Source organism: Myotis nattereri, assembly GCF_964212035.1.
Source record: "Myotis nattereri genome assembly, chromosome: 16".
Classification (NCBI taxonomy): domain Eukaryota; kingdom Metazoa; phylum Chordata; class Mammalia; order Chiroptera; family Vespertilionidae; genus Myotis; species Myotis nattereri.
The window spans coordinates 52765049-52776215 of NC_138091.1; positions in this window are offsets into that span (position 1 = coordinate 52765049).

The following is an 11167-nucleotide window of genomic DNA, read 5'->3' on the forward strand; positions in this document are numbered from 1 at the left end:
AGTGTATGTCAGTATGTCCCGTAAGTCAAAGGGAGGCCCGACCCCTGACCCCTGGGGGTACCGGCCGTGGTGATGCTGCCATCACAGTCAACTTGAGCCTTTCGAGCACTTTTCTCTGGGCTGTGGGCCCGTAGCTTCGGAAGGTTTTTCCCGAGGGCGGATGGACACATCTGCTGGTGTCTTCTTCAGATTTTCGTGATCTGTGCATGCGAGTCATCCCACTACTTCCTCTCTCTTTACTGCTGTTCTGAGATGCAAAGGGAAAATACACACACACACACACAGAATGGGGGTATCGGATTCCCCAGGTGGCCCGTGAAATCACAAGGGGCTTTGTGGGAGGGAAGCCAAAGGGTTAGAGTTAGAAAAAATTGATGACAAAGTGTGTGTGGGGGGATTATTCAAATTCACCCAATTTTAAAAAACATGTTCCCACATTTGTTTTGTTATTCTATCTATATCTGTATCTGTATCTGTATCTGTATCTGTATCTGTATCTATATATATACCTATATCTATATCTATCTATACCCATACCCATACCTATACCTATACCTATATCTATATCTGTATCTGTATCTGTACCTGTATCTATATCTATGTTTATATCTCTACTAGAGGCCCAGTGCACAAAAATTTGTGCACTCGGGGGGGAAGGGGGGGGTCCCTCAGCCCGGCCTGTGCCCTCTCGCAGTCTGGGACCCGTCAGGAGATAACGACCTGCTGGCTTAGGCCTGCTCCCGGGTGGCAGAGGGCAGGCCCAATCCCTAGGTGCAGCCCCTGGTCGGGCTCAGAGCAGGGCCGATTGGGGAGTTGGGGCGCTGCCCCCTGTCATGCACAGAGCAGGGTGGATCGGGAGGTTGCGATGCCACCCTCAGTCATGCTCAGGGTAGGGCCGATTGGGGGGTTGGGGCACCGCTCCCTGTCACACTCAGGGCAGGGCCAATGGGGAGGTTATGGCTCTACCCCGTCACACACAGAGCAGGACCCGTGGGGGGGAGGGAGGTTGGGGCACCGCCCTCTATCACCCACAGAGCAGGGCCGATCAGGGGGTTCAGGCACCGCCACTGTCACACTCAGGGCAGGGCCGATGGGGAGGTTATGGCTCTACCCTGTCACACACAGAGCAGGGCCCGTGGGGTGGGGGGATTGGGGCGCTGCACTCTGTCACACACACAGCAGGGCTGATCAGGGGGTTGGGGCGCCGCACCCTGTCACACACAGAGCCGCAGGGCGATCAGGGGGTTGGGGAGCTCCCCCCTATCAGGCACAGAGCAGGGCTGATCAGGGGGTTGGGGGCGCCTTCCCCTGTCCCGAACAGAGCAGGGCAGATAGGGAGGTTGTGGCCCCGCCCCCTGTCACACACAGAGCCGCAGGGCGATCAGGGGGTTTGGGCGCTGCCCCCTGTCACGCTGATTCTGGTGCCGGGAGGCCTCGCGGCTCCGCTGATCCCGGTGCTGGGAGGCATATTACCCTTTTACTATATAGGATAGAGGCCTGGTGCACGGGTGGGGGCTGGCTGGTTTGCCCTGAAGGGTGTCCTGGATCAGGGTGGGGGTCCCCACTGGGGTGCCTGGCCAGCCTGGGTGAGGGGATGATGGCTGTTTGCAGCTGGTCACACACCCTTCAGGGTGGGGGTCCCCACTGGGGTGCCTGGCCAGTCTGGGTGAGGGGCTGATGGCTGTTTTCAGGCTGGCAGGTGACTGAAGCTCCCAACTGCTCCTTTTTTTCTTTATTCTGGGCCAGCTTTAGCTCTGGCTCCAGCTCTGAGGCCTCTGCTGCTGAAAGCAGGTATCTGGTTTGTTTGGGTTCTATAATCAAAACACTGTATCAACTCCAGCTCTGAGATCCCAGCTGGCTGAAAGCAGGTTTCTGGGGTTTTGTTTAGCTTCTATATTTGTAACAATGTTTCAAACTGCAAGCTCAGAGGCCGGCAGTGGCAGGCGGGGAACGTTGGAGTCCTCCGTCACTGAAGTAAGCAAGCCTCATGTTAACTTCAAGCTGCCTGGCTTCCAGCCGCCATCTTGGCTGGAAGTTAATTTGCCTATCGCCCTGATTAGCCAATGGGAAGGGTAGCAGACGTATGGCTAATTACCATGTTTCTCTTTTATTAGATAGGATATCTATTTCTATCTCTATTTCCATCTATATCTATATCTATCCATAGCTATATATCTATATCTATATCATCTATATTTATATCTCTATCTCTATCTCTATGTCTATCTCTAGCTATATCTATATCTATATCTATATCTATATCTATATCTATATCTAATCTATATCATCTATATCTATATCATCTCTATCTCTATCTCTATCTCTATCTCTATCTCTATCTCTATCTCTATATCTAACCTATCTAAAACGCTTTTTCCGGAAGCATCTGTGAGTGGGTTGCTTGTGTGGCCCCTGTGGGAGAGCTGCGACGCCCAGGGCCGGCTCGCGGTGTGAGTGCTGGTGTTGGATGGCGTTCTCCCTGGGTTGTGTGTGTTGCCTTTGTGTAACCATCCGGATTCATCTTCACAGCCCAGCACTATGCCGGGCACCGAGGGCCAATGTGACAAATACTTGCAGGTGACGTGATGTCGGCTAATCATCAGTCTGTTCACAGCTGGTCCAAGGAGATGGAAGTTACTTCTAAACTTGCCCAAGGCCTTTAGTGAGATGACCCGGGGCTGACTTGGCCAGGGTTTAGAAATGACCTCAGGCCTAGGTCTGCTCATTTTTTAAGCCCTACACCCCAGCAAGTCGTCTGTTTGGGCTCAGCCTTGGAGCAAGACGTAGGGATTGGACAACCCTGTGTCTCCCCCCTGTGGCCGTGTCTGGAATCACACACCCTGGCCCCCAGCTGGTCATATCCGCTCCAGCTGCTGGGGCAATGCGGAAGCAATTGTTTTCTCCAGGTCAGTGCAGCTGGTCAAGGGACGGCCTGAAACGGGAAAGGACCCCCAAACTCCTCCTCAGCTTTGCAGTGCCCCTCCCCACCCACCCCTTGGATGGCATTGTGCTGAGAAAAAACAAACCCCCCAAAACCTCAATTTCTCCCCAATCTTGAGTTCCCTTATTTCATACCCAACTCCTCTTCCCGATGTCTGGATTCCCCGCCCGGACTTGCGCTGCCAGGGGAAAGCACAGCCAGCCGCCTGTGGCTGGGGGAACAGATCTGGGCTCAGACAGGGCGGGTCCCGCATACACTCCCCTCCGCCCACCGCCTCCTTGGAGGCCATCACAGGCGTGTCCTCGTCCTCGACCAACAGTGGCCGGTGGCCCTTCCGTGCTTTCTCCCTCCCAGGCTCAGAGCAAACGCTTATTTTCTGGAAAATGCTTTAAAACGTTTATCAACACCTATCAACCTATTACTAGAGGAAAACCTCAAGGGAAAATTCTTGAAGAAATTAATCCTATTAGAAGCAAGCTCTTTTTAAAAAATATATATATATTTTTATTGATTTCAGAGAGGGAAGGAGAGGGAGAGAGAGATAGAAACATCAATGAGAGAATCATTGATCGGCTGCCTTCTGCAAGTCCCACACTGGAGATGGAGCCCACAACCTGGGCATGTGCCCTGACGGGGAATCGAACCCGTGACCTTCTGAGTCACAGGTCAACGCTCAACCACTGAGCCACACCGGCCGGGCTAGAAGCAAGTTCTTTATAAAGGCCCTCGCCACCCCCACCTGCCCCCAGGCTGCTTAGTTCCCCCTGAGGCTTCCCTGTGCGGATTCTCACCGCCCGCAAGTTCTTTGTTGCCAACTCTCTGGCTTATCCCTCGACCCCTCTGCTACAAACCTGGGCCACAGGTGGCGAATGGACCCACAACACGCTTTTGACACCACCCGGTCACCCAGGTCAAGGGCAGACCTGCAGGGAGCACAACTGGCCACCCTCTGCTAGCAAACCCAGCAGCACAGGCTGGCGGGTGCGGAGTGGGGAGGTGGCTGCGATGCCCACACTGCCGTGTGAAGCCGCGTTTCCCCGTCAGCCAGACACTAACTGCTTCACAGCCAGACCGGGACCCTGGCTTCCACTAGGCACTGAGCGCTGGATGGAGTAGGAGGCGGGAGAAGCGAAGGGATGGTGGTGACAGAGGAGGAGCAGGGAGCTTTGACTGACAAGGGTGCCTGACCACCCAGCACTCCTTGAAGGAATTCAAGATCAAGGTCACCTGTGGGATACCAGCTGGCCAAACGCCTCTTCATTTCCTCAGAAGCGGACAGTATGAGCCAGTGGTCGGCAAACTCATTAGTCAACAGAGCCAAATATCAACAGCACTTCTTCAAAATAGACTCGCCCAGGCCGAACACCGACTTCTGCGCACGGGTCACGAAGTTTCAATCGCGCTGTATGCGCTCCCCCACGTGGTATTTTGTGGAAGAGCCACACTCAAGGGGCCAAAGAACCGCATGTGGCTCGCGAGCCACAGTTTGCCGACCACGGATCTGAGTATTTCACACGTTGGTCGGTCAGTCAGTCGGGGAGAGGGTCAAAGGTAAAACTTGTCAGATCATCAATCTCATGGGCCGTCAGCTGATCCAAAGGATATGGATGTGCAGGGGAGGTGAGGAGGGGGGTAAGGAGGCCCCAGGGTCAGCTGGGGGTGGGGGAGGGGACAGGCCTGGGCTTCAGTGGTTCTTGGTGGCTTTCCTCTTGGTGGGGCACATGGCTTCTCGCTCAGGCACAAGGCTACCCCCAGGCAGCCAGCGTCGGGGGTGGAGGAAAAGGCTCTCGGGGGAGAGAGCAGGGCTCCAGGCAGCAGTCAGGATTCTCCCAGAACCTAGAGAAGGAGGCAGCCGGAGCCCGGAACCTTCTAACCGCAGAACTCCTGCTTTCCCCGGGACTCCAGGCATCGTAGGACAGTGCCCCCAGAGCACCAATGCGGGGTACAGCTCTGTCCATATGCCCCAGGTAACAGAGTACCGGTACACCTGGGAGCTCCCTGCGGAACCAGGCCCGGACGGCACGCACACGGCAGGGCGTCCTGCCTTCCCGGGGCTCTGGCTGTGGGAACCGCACCTGCCCCCGCATCTCTCTTCCTGGGGACAGAGCGTTAGGAGGTTGACTTCAGAAGAAACCACTGTCTACCTACAGATATCCGAGGCAACCAGTCCTCCAAGTTCAAATTCTCTGTTAGAAGCTGCACAGCCTGGTCCGCGATGAGAGAGGCCTGGCCCAGCTGGACCAGGTGTCAGGCATCAGCCGGAGGAGGTCACGCCTCTTCCACGCCACAGATGGGAAACCTGAGGCCCAGGGAGGTGACGGGCTGCGTGCGCCAAGCCCACGCCACTTGCACCGAGCTGGGATTCTGGACCAGGCTCTGCATAGACACGGCACCGGCCGTGAGCTGCATGCCTTCGCCCGGGAGGGGAGCTTGAGGCTGGCCTTGCCCACCATCCAGAGCCACTGGAAGGGCGGTGGGATGGGCGCTGCGGAAGCGGGTGTGCACACGTTACACAATGTTACTGTCACCCGTGATGTAAGTTCCCTTCCCTCCCCGCCCGGTGCTGTCCAGGATGCGGTTGGCTCTTTCTGACCTATTTTTCTCTTTCTGGTGAATTTTAGCTTTAGCACAGAGACTCGATGAGGTCATGTAGGGGTGACACCAAGGGTGGGGGGGAGGAGAATGTGCTTGAGCAGCATGGGGGTTCAGGCCCGATGATTGCACGTACCTGTTCCCTGAGGTGGGCCATGGGCCCTGGTGTCGTCCGGCTGGACCAAGCCCCCAAGGGCTTTGGAGGTGGATGGAGTCAGGTGAAGCAGCGACCCACCTAGCAGCCCCCTCACCGCTCTGCTCTCCTGTGTTCCACCACCAAACAGTCTGCGGTTGGCATCACATTCTTTGTTCAGAACAGAATTTCTCGACCTTGGCACTATTACATATTTTTTAAAATATGTTTTTATTTTATTTTTAGAGAGAGAGAAAGGAAGAGGGAAAGAAAGATAGAAACATCAGTGATGAGAGAGAATCATTGATTGGCTGCCTCCTGCATGCCCCACACTGGGGATGGAGCCTGCAACCTGGGCATATACCTCCACCGGGAATCGAACCATGACCTCCTGGCTCATAGGTCGACACTCAACCACTGAGCCACGGGGCCGGGCCAGGCTAGACATACATTTTTATTTCTCTTGGGTCTCTTACCCCTAGGAGTATCAGTGCTGACTTGTGTGGTAACTCAATGTTTGATTTTCTTTAGCTGTTGATATCTTGGGTAATTGACATTCTGAGGTCATTTTTTGTTGTGGAGAGCTGTAGGGTGTTTAGCAGAATCCGTGACCTCTACCTAGCAGATGCCACCCCCGAACAAACACCAGCTGTGACAATCAAACTTGTCTCAGTTGTTGCCAGGTGTCCCCTGTGGGTGTCTTTGGCGTTTTAAGGTAAAGCCAAGTCGTGACATTGGTCCGTTGGGCCCGGAGAACATCCCCTGTGTCTTCCTAAAGGTACATTTGCATGACCTGCTTGCAGAGGTAGCCCCCGCTCTCCCACTCGCAGCCACCCGTTTTCTGTCAGTTCCTCATTCTCTTATTTGACATCTATTTGGAAACTGTCTACTAAGTTCCAGGGGATGGGGCGTCAACAAGATAAGCAGGGTTCCTGCTTCGTAGCTTCCCTCTTCCTCCTCTGCTCATGATCACCACCACCAGCAAACATGCAGCGAGGCTGGAGCGCTGTAGGCATTTTAAATGAAGTCCCTTAGCAGCCCTCGAGCCTAGGCTCTCACTGTCCGCAGGCCCGTGTGGAGGACAGGAGCAGGGACACCACAGGGACGGTCACAGCAATGCAAGGACCGAATCCACAAGTCCCGATCCCACTCGGGTGCCCTTTGCTCCCCTTGTCCGGGACTGGGTCTGACTCATGTGGTCAAGCCCGGGCTTTCTCATGGTGCCGATGGACCCAGCCTTATCCAATGATGGGCAAGTCCAAGGTTGTTCTTTTTAAATTTTATCTTAGTCTGAAAATGTTTATTTTTGAGTCTAAAGGACTCAAGAGAGTTACCCGGGAGAGGGAAGACTAGAAAAGCCATCCTGATTTTATTCGCAGAAGTTCTCAGTCTTAGCATGACAGCTGATGACTCAAGCCTGTCCCTCTGGCCTCATGTCCCCCCCACCCCCCGCCCCCACGCCATCCTGACATCCTGAGAAATGCTCCCGTCCACGTCCCCAAGCTCTTTCGTGTCTTTATGCTCTCCCTCTGTCGGGGGGGGGGGTCCTTCTCCACCTGGGAGACCCCTGTTGTCCTTCCCAGGGAAATGTGACGCCCCCTGTGAAGCCTTGGCTGGTATCTGGTGCCTCACCCCTGTACAGCCCTGGTCTCTGGAGGGAGGATTGTCTGTGGGCGGGAGCTCTCTGAGTATAGGAGTGACACTTTGTTCATTCTTGCATCCCTAGCACCCAGTCGGTGCCTGGCACACAGGAGACCCTGGCATGTGTTTGCGTAGGGGTGTTTGCGTTACTGGTTTTCCCTCAACACCTCTCCACTTGGGAACAGGCAGCCCCTCCGCCCCACCCTTCAGCTCCAGGAGGCTGAGAAGGAGCAGGTTTGGGGGGCAGCCTCTGAAGGCCCCCTCTCCAGCTCCTGCCTCTGTGAAATTAACTTTATTCATCTATTTGATTTAACCCAATACACTCAAAACATTATTTCAATGATATTGGAGATATTTTAAATTCTTTTTTTCATAAACATTTTAAACGCCTCCTGTGCCTGTGACACTTATCACACATCTCGCTGCAGACCAGCCGCAGTGCAGTAGCCAGTGTGGCTTGTGGTTACCGTATGGATCCGGATGCTGGTTACCGGCTCCCACATCTCCAGCCCAGATCTCCTTGGTGTTTCTCTTTCATCTGCCTTCTCGCACCTCCTCCAGCAGTGTCTTACTTTCAAGGATGAGAAGAGGCAATAGTGACGGAAATGTTAAAAGAAGAAATCTTGACAGGAGACTTCAGAGCTGGGCTGAAAGAGCGGTGGTAAACTTGACCAGGAGCTCAATCTTGGTAACGTGATAAACCAATGGTGGCAAAGTTCTGGTGTAAAAACCATAGAACGTGGCAGTTCCCCACCTCGCACTCCCATTCCCGACTCCCGGTCCCAGCTCTCTCCCCTCCGAGGCGCTCATTCTATCTCTTTGTGGTCAAGTCTTCGAGGTGAATATTCTGCCCGCCTTTCCTGTTTGATGATTAGGGTACGTTAGCGTTGGATTTCTTCCCTCCCCATCTTGGCTCTATCAGGGCCAGTTTAATCAGTGCTCATCTTCCCTCCCCATCTTGGCTCTATCAGGGCCCGTTTAATCAGTGCTCATCTTACCTTTGGGACAGTGCTGTCATAGGCTGGGTGGTGGAGACAGGTCCCGTGCTGTGGAAGAGTCTGTAGCTCCAAGATGGAGAGCGGCCCTCAGTTCTCTATTATCCTGGTAATGCCATTGACGGGGGGAGGGGTTCCCGTGCTGGGTGGTGTGGGTGGGAGATCACAGGGCTCACAGCAGGTTCCTGCCACCAAATGAGACACCGGAAGACACACCCAAAAGCCCCCCAATCTCTGCATGAACTTGGGAGTCGGGTGTCGGAGGGCACCGGTGCCATCCTTGGCCACTCCGTATAGATGGGCGATCACTAGTGGACGGGCAGTGATGCCCTGAGATTCAGTTAGGCATCTGTATCAGAGGGTCAAACTGGATTCCACCACCGCGTACAGGCTGGGGCCCAGCCGCGCCTTGTGGAATTTCTGCGTCTTCCTGCTCCCAGGCCTGCACAGCAATGCCCACCGTTCTTTTGGCTAATGCCATCTGAGGATGCCCCGAGGTTAGGTCCTCGCTCCACACAGATGTCACCACGCACTTCTGAGGGGCGGATGGACAGCAGGGTCTTCATTGATCCCCGTGATCATCTCCATTTCACAGAGACAGTGAGGTTTGGGTTTTAAGCCATCCTGTTGGGTGTGAAGTCATGTCTCCTTGTTGTTTTAATCCCACCTATGGTGTCTAAGTTATCACCAATGGTGGCTGCCAAAGGGGAGCCCATGATCCCCCTTCTCAGCCACAACCTTCCCTTCAGTGACAAAAGGAGGCAGTTGAAATGAGAACAGGCTCTCGCATTTCAAGCCGGACTTATAGAAGGAGACAGCAAGAGGCTCTCCTTGTTCATACAACAGTCAATGAGCACCAGAAACAGTGCCTGACCCAGGGAGTACTTTACTGGTTACATTTGTTTAATGAATGCATGCATGAATGAATGAATGAATGAATGAATGAATGAATGGGCAACAAGGATCTGACCTGGCCCCGATCTCATGCTTTCAATGGGAACAGCATCCTCAGTGCTAACTCCCCACAAGGTCATCCTTGGAGCGCTCCACTGAACAGCTCTTCACCCGTTGGGAACTAACGCCGACCTCCGCACTCGGGAACCTCCAGTCCTGGCCGTGCCGAGCTGGCCCCAGCCAAGGGTGACTCATGAGCCTGGTTGGGGGATGGTAGGAGGTCGTCAGAGGCCTGGTCAGGGATGTCGGGCTCCTAAGCTCCGTAAAGGTTTGAGGAAAGGCGACCAGCAAGTGAGGAGCTGGGATGGAGATGACACCGGGCCCCAGCTGGTGCCCTTCCAGCGAGGGGATGGGAGAGTAGTGCTCAGAGGTCCCCCCAGGCCCCCTCCCCATTAACCTTCACAGCATGAGTTTGGGGGAGCCCGGGAAAGCCGCTGGAGCTGCATCCAGACCCTCATTCTAGGTGGAGGCTTGGCTCCTGACTCAGAGGGGCAGGGGTCTACAGCGGGGGCATCAGAGGGCCCAGCCGTGAGGACCCAGGCCAGGCGGACATGTGAGCCGTGGAGAGAGAAGCTCCGGAGAATAGGTGAGGGACGTGCTGGAGACTTATTTCCTTCAGCCTCATTTATTACGAAAACAGCACTCAGGACGCATCCAGCCTCAAGAAGAAAGAAGCCCACATCCCAGGCCCTGCTAAGGGGTCCTTCTCACCGCCCCACGCCCACCAGCTTCCCCCCGTCCTCGGCGAACTTCCTCTGTGGTCACGCAGTGGCTCAGAAGGGCAGGCCCGTGAGGAGGAACTCCCGGGGAAGCAGAAGTCACACTTTTCTCTGGAAGGGGCGATCCCCACCCATTCGCTCTGCTTCCCGACCTCCGCTGAGTTTTGGCTGCAGTGGATGCTGACTTCAGCCCGCCAGGACCTTGTCTACAGCTGCTTAGGAGCCTGAGGGCACCAGGCTCCTGGATGGAGACACACGGGCTAGAAAAAATGCTATTCCAGCTCTAACTTAGTCAGTGTCCCTCTTTCTCCCTACCCCGGACAGTGGGCATGTTAGCCAAGCTTTGCTGGACAGGGGCAGTTCCCAGGTATATGTGTGTGTGTGTATGGGTGTGTGTGTATGGGTGTGTGTGTATGTGTGTGTGTGTATGGGTGTGTGTGTGTATGGGTGTGTGTGTGTATGGGTGTGTGTGTGTATGGGTGTGGTGTGTGTGTATGGGTGTGTGTGTGTATGGGTGTGTGTATGGGCGCGTGTGTGTATGGGTGTGTGTGTGTATGGGTGTGTGTGTGTGTATGGGTGTGTGTGTGTATGGGTGTGTGTATGGGCGCGTGTGTGTATGGGTGTGTGTATGTGTGTGTATGGGTGTGTATGTGTATGGGTGTGTATGTGTATGTGTGTGTATGGGGTGTGTGTGTATGTGTGTGTATGGGTATGTGTATGTGTGTGTGTATGGGTGTGTGTATGTGTGTGTATGTGTGTGTATGGGGGGGTGTGTGTGTATGTGTGTGTGTGTATGGGGGTGTGTGTTCAGGACAGATAGACAACAGATGTCCACTCCGGTGGATTCTCTCGGGTGATGTTATTCTCTCTACCCAACTGCTGTATCTCCAGAGAGATGAGGGAGTTCATTGCACATCAACAGTGAGAACCTGAGGGGAAAGCACGGGCACTAGGTTGGCAGCTGCTAGTGGCCGCGTGCCCATTTGGGCCGCTGGGGGCGAGCTGGGCACTGGCTTTGCCTTCCGCAGAGCCGCTGGGTCACCCGAGTCTGGCCGGGTCTTCGGGCAGTAGGATCCAGGGGGGTATTTGCCGAGGGGGCCTCTGCAGTCGCTGGACTATGGGCCTTGGTCCCCAACAGGGTGGCTCAAAGGTCTGGGTCTGGCTCACACCCTGTCCTTTCCGGGCACCGTGT